The sequence below is a fragment of the Trichomycterus rosablanca genome, chromosome 20 (assembly GCF_030014385.1).
Source record: "Trichomycterus rosablanca isolate fTriRos1 chromosome 20, fTriRos1.hap1, whole genome shotgun sequence".
In the NCBI taxonomy this organism is placed as follows: domain Eukaryota; kingdom Metazoa; phylum Chordata; class Actinopteri; order Siluriformes; family Trichomycteridae; genus Trichomycterus; species Trichomycterus rosablanca.
In genome coordinates, this window is record NC_086007.1 from 14577467 (window position 1) to 14583805 (window position 6339).

A 6339-nucleotide genomic window follows, 5' to 3' on the forward strand; every position below is an offset into this window, starting at 1 on the left:
GATGGCCAAACTACAGTGAAAAAAAAAGTTTTATTAAAAAGACTCACCACAGTTACAATGTAAAGTCTATCACATCCATAAGATCTGGTTACAACAGTAACTTGCTGTTCATTAGTGAAGTGGGATGTGATCAAGCTAAGAAATATCTCAGCTTGAAATTGTCCACCATTGTAGTTTAGCTAACATTTTAACTCTGACACTTTCTGCAATAAAATGCAATAAAAACTGTCATCTACAACCCCAAATCACAAAAAGTTGGGACGGCATGGAAAAAGCAAATATTAAAAAAACACAGAGTTTCTTACATTTACTTTGACTTTTATTTGATTGCAGACAGGATGAACCTGATATATTTCATGTTTTATCTGCTCAACTTCATTTCATTTATTAATATACCTCCATTCCTGCATTTCAGGTGCAACACATTCCAAAAAAAGTTGGGACGGTAAAACATTTACCACTTTGTAATGTTGCCATTCCTTTTCACCACACTTAAAAGACGTTTTGGCACCGAGGATACCAAGTGATTTAGTGTTTCAGCTTTTATTTTGTCCCATTCTTCCTACAAACACGTCTTCAGATGTGCAACAGTACGGGGTCGTTGTCACATTTTCCTTTCAAAATTCAAAATATTGGGGACAGGTCAGGACTGCAGGCAGGCCAGTCCAGTACCCGTACCCTCTTCTTCTGCAGCCATGCCTTTGTAATGTGTGCAGCATGTGGTTTTGTATTGTCTTGTTGAAAAATTCATGGACGTCCTTGAAAAAGATGACGTCTTGAAGGCAGCACATGTTGCTCTAAGATCTCAATGTACTTTTCTGCATTAATGCTGCCATCACAGAGGTGTAAATGACCTTTGCCAAGGGCACTGACACAGCCCCATACCATGACAGACCCTGGCTTTTGGACTTGTTGCTGATAACAGTCTGGATGGTCCTTTTTATCATTGCTGATTAATCTGACCACAGTTCACGTTTGCACTGTGTGATGGTCCATCCTAGATGCCTCTGAGCCCTGAGACGTCAAAGCCACTTCTGGACATGTTTTTTTTTTTGCACAGTAAAGTTGTAAGTGGCATTTGTGCATGTAACTCTGTATTGTAGTGCTTGACAAAGGTTTGCCAAAGTAATCCCTCACCCATGTGGTTATATCAGCTATTGTTGAGTGACGGTTCTTGATGCAGTGCCGTTTGAGGGATCGAAGATCACGGGTGTTCAGCTTAAGCTTGCGCCCTTGGTCTTTATGCACTGAAATTCCTCCTGATTCCTTGAATGGTTTAATGATATTATGCACTGTAGAGGGAGAAATATGAAAATCCCTTCCAATCTGAGGTACATTGTTTTTGAACATTTCAATCATTTTCTCACGCATTTGTTGGCAAACTGGAGATCCTCTGATCATCTTTGCTCATCAAAGACTCAACCTTTCCTGGATGCTGCTTTTGTACCAAACCATGATTACAATCACCTGTTGACATCACCTGTATAAAATCACATAATTATTTAGTTTTTTCACCTCATTACTAGCCCTAAATTACCCCCGTCCCAAAGTTTTCACTGCAGTGCTGAGATTCATCCACCACCTAAATAATACCTGATCTGTGGTGGTCCTGTGGGAGTCCTGACCATTGAAGAACAGGATGAAAGCAGGCTAAAAAGGTATGTAGAGAAACAGATGGACTACAGTCAGTAATTGTAGAACTACTAAGTGCTTCTATATGGTAAGTGGAGCTGAAAAAATGAACAGTGAGGGTAGAAACAAGGAGGTGGTTTTAATGTTATGGCTGATCAGTATATAACTGTAGTTTTATTTTGCCTCTGTCCAAACTTTTTTGAGTGTGTTGCAGATGTCATATTCTACTAATTGACAATTCTCTCAGAAAGTTTGGCACAAACTGGTGAACTAATGCCCCTTTTATACTCAACCTTGAACTCTCACCTTTTACCAATTAAACTGCTAATTGTGAAACCCTCCAGAACAGTGTTACTTATATAGGGGCAGTGATAGCTCAGTGGTTAAGGTACTGGACTAGTAAACAGAAGGTTGCCGGTTCAAGCCACGCCACCACCAAGTTGTCACTGTTGGGTCCCTGAGCAAGGCCCTTAACCCTCAATTGCTCATTGTGTAAGTCATTTTGGATAAAAGCGTATGCTGAAAATGTAAATGTTATATAACTGTTGTCTTATTTTGCCTCTGTCCCAACTTTTTTAAGTGTGTTGCAGGCGTCATATTCTACTGTTTTTTATCACAAAATACAATTAGGTTTGTTAGTAAAACATGAACAATGTTTTCTTTGTACAGTACTTTAAGCTGTTAAATAAAAATTAAAGCAATTTAAGTTTTTGCATTTTTAGAAAGTTTCCCATTTTTTGGAAATGGGTTTATATTAACGTTTATCTCTTTTTTTGTTTGTGGCTTTTTAGCTACAGTATTGTTCTACCTTGGTCATACATCTTGTACCTGGGTTCATTTTTCATTCTTGCAGCTTCACCTTGCCCTTCAGTAGTGAAGCACAACCCATCCCATTACAATTAATGAGTTAAAAGGCAATAAAAAATACATTTTTGTGCTTTTGTGCTACCTCAGCAAAGTCAATTATGTGCTTGTTGTAATTTACACACTTACTTTCATGTATAAATAGCTTTGACGGTTACACAGCATACATGTTCTGTTTCTGCTGGATAATGAATGGGTGTTTGAGCAAAAGAAAACGAGAGAAATGAACTGTAATTACATCTGCTTATGTTCAGAGACACATGATCATAGTGATCAGAGTGCCACTGCACATCCAACTGCTTGTTAACTTTTTTATTTGAGGAATCTGACCTTTTAATTGTTCCAAGAGAGAAATGAGATTGTGTGGTCAATTAAAGGCACATTTTAAAACCACGTTTTATGCTTATTTCAGTGATTGCTCTATTTCTCTCCTGTCAGTACTCACAAACGTCTACCTGGCCAGACTTGTGGGTTGTTATGGACTGGTCGCAGCTGGGTGGCCACACAGCAGGAGATTATAATGGTTGTGAAATTCAGATTTGTCTAAGCTGTTATTACTCCTTTGCTTCTAAGCTTTCTATGTTCATGAGGTCATGTGTGTAATCACTGTGATGCACACCTCAGCCGAAAAGTGGTTGGATTCGTTTACTTAAGCCGTCAACAACAACCTCACTGACAAAAACAAACTAAAAAAATGTAAAAAAAAAAAAAGACTGGCATTTGTACGTTAGCGTTTATATACAAAGTCTTCTTTAGACTGTAGAGTATGTATAATTACTGCACATTCAGCACAACTACAGTGACGCTACAGGGAGCACAATTAGCTTTTCTTAGCATAAAATATATGCAAACACATTACCATGAGCTTGTTGGATCTCCAATTTTAAAATCATGGCCATTAAAACAAAGTTGCCTCTGCCTTTGCAGCTCTAACAAGCATCGCTATTCTGGGAAGGCTTTACATAAGATTATGAAGTATTTATGTAGGAATATGCACCTATTTAGTTCAAATTGCATTTCTGAGATCAGGCACGAGTTGTTGTTTCTGGAAGTTCAACCAGAAGGCCTGGCTCACAAATGACTTTTCAATTCATCACAAAGGTGTTTAGCGTTGTTGGGGTCAGTGCTCTGTGCAGGTCAGTGGAGTTCCTCTTAAACAAACCAAACTTGCTTTGTGTAGTGGAACTGATTGCTACACAGACATATACACCGATCAGCCATAATATTAAAACCACCTCCTTGTTTCTACACACATTTTCCATTTTATCAGCTCCACTTTGTAGTTCTACAGTTACTGACTGTAGTCCATCTGTTTCTCTGCATGCTTTGTTAGCCCCCTTTCACACTGTTCTTAAATGGTCAGGACTCTCCCAGGACCACCACAGAGCAGGTATTATTTGGGTGGTTGATGATACTCAGCACTGCAGTGACAATTACATGGTGGTGGTGTGTTGGTGTGTGTTGTACTGGTATGAGTGGATCAGACACAGCAGCACTGCTGGAGTTTTTCAATACTGTCCACTCTATTAAACACTCCTACCTAGTTGGTCCACCTTGTAGACGTAAAGTCAGAGACGATCGTTTGGTTGTTGGACTATTCTCAGCACAGCAGTGACAGTGAGGTGTTCCAGCAGCATTTCTGTGTCTTATCTACTCATACCAGAACAACACACACTAGCACACCACCACCATGTCAGTGCCACTGCAGTGCTGAGAATGATCCACCACCCAAAAAACCATTGAAGACTAGCATGACAGGGGGCTAACAAAGCATGCAGAGAAACAGATGGACTACAGTCAGTAACTGTAGAACTACAAAGTGCTATATGGTAAGTGGAGCTGATAAAATGGACAGTGAGTGTAGAAACAAGGAGGTGGTTTTAATGTTATGGCTGATCGGTGTATGTGCGAGGGTATCACTGATGCTGTGACATATATTGGGATTTTAGAGACACATATACTTCCATCAAGCCAACGTATTTTCCCAAGAAGTCTATGGTTGTTTCAGCAAGACAATACCAGGTTTTATTCTGTATATGCTCAACAGTGTGGTTTCATATACACAGAGTGTGTGTGCTTGGCTGGCCTGCCTGCAGTCCAGATTTGTCTATTATTGAAAATGTATAGCACGTCAAAACTAAGAGAATCTGACACTGACTGATGAGCAGCTGAAGTCTCATATCATGCTAAATAAATTTATGTTTTCAACATACAGCTACATTAGTAAATAAAAACACTGTAAAGCATTTTTTGGCAGTAAATAAACTAACTTATAAATTATTCCTATTCCACTACACAGTTAAGTAAGACACAGACACATTTTGTTTTTTATGGACTAATTAAGCTTATTCAGGTAAAACAGCACCAGCAGTGAAGTTTCCTGTAGACCTGCTATTTCCAGTGTCTTTATATTACAGACTGTACCACAGTTAAAATTGGCTCCACATGAAATACTGTAAGTGGGTAAACAGTGTTTATAGTTCACAGTGTATACTTTACAGTGTACTTTCCATCTCAGTGTACATTGTTGTTGTTGGCTGCTGCTGCGCCTTGGTCATTTCTGTTTTGTGCCATAATCCCAGCGTGATCCTGACCTGACATCAATCTGAGTTCTAATAGGATTCTTTTGAAATAATGAGCCGCATAAATAAACGGGGTATTGTGTTACTGATTATGTAACATAATTTGCTTAACCCTTCTGTTATGTACGGGTCAAATTGACCCGTCATAACGTTTCAAAATCTAAAAAATATAGTTAAAAGTATTTTTTCTGTATGAAACTTCTTCTGCTTGGCTTAATAAGTGAAATCAACATATTAAATGAAAATGCTGTGAGACATATTTCACCCAAATCACCCCACATACACACACCCTGTGCACACACACACACACACACAGAAGTGCGAGAATAGGGCAAAACAAATAAAAATTATCTGCAAGGGGGTTACACCAGAATTACACACTGCAGCTACATATACTCTCTGTCAGAACTTTACAAAAACGAGCCCCAGAGGTTCTGGAAGTCATCTTTGATCATGACATTGTAATAGAGGAGCATGTGTCAGAAGATGAAGATCATCTTGAGGTAAATTCTGAGTCTGATGATTCTGATTATGAACCAGATGAGGAAACTGCTATTCATATTCCTCCAAGCAAGACATTCACATCAAAAAAGTTGTGAAATACAGTGGTCCTTATTCCCAAATATACATCAGGCAAAACTATCTGCAGAAAATATAATAAAGACAGTACCAGGGCCCACTAGGATGGCAGTGACTCGTGTGTCAGACATCAAGTCAGCTTTTGGGCTGGTTATGTTCAATTCAATATCATTCTAATTTTGAAGGAAGTCGTGTTTTGGGGGAGAAGTGGAAGGAGCTGAATAAAATGCGTATTCGGGGGTCCTCATCCTGGCTGGGGTCTACAAGTCAAAGGAACAGCCAGTCAGTGGGACTGGCAGACAGGCAGGGCTATAATTTGTGCCACAATGTCTCTGGACACTTCACATTTTCTCCAGAGTAATTCAATTTGATAATCAAGAGACGAGGGCTGTCAGACGGGAGAAAGACAAGCTGGCAGCTATTAGGACAGTGTGGGACAAAATAAAGGGCTTAAATAAAGTTTATTTTCAATAAAAATCCTCATGACTCATTTGTATTGATTTTAAGTGGGTCAATTTGACCCTGAACAGAAGAGGTGTCTCGTGTTAATTTATCATCACTCCATAAAAAGAAAAAGAAAAATTCAAATGTAAAATAATATTAGAAATATATAAATGACATGTTAAACTATTGTATTTTATATGTAGCTTTCAAATGTTCAAATGTACATTTAAAGTTTTAA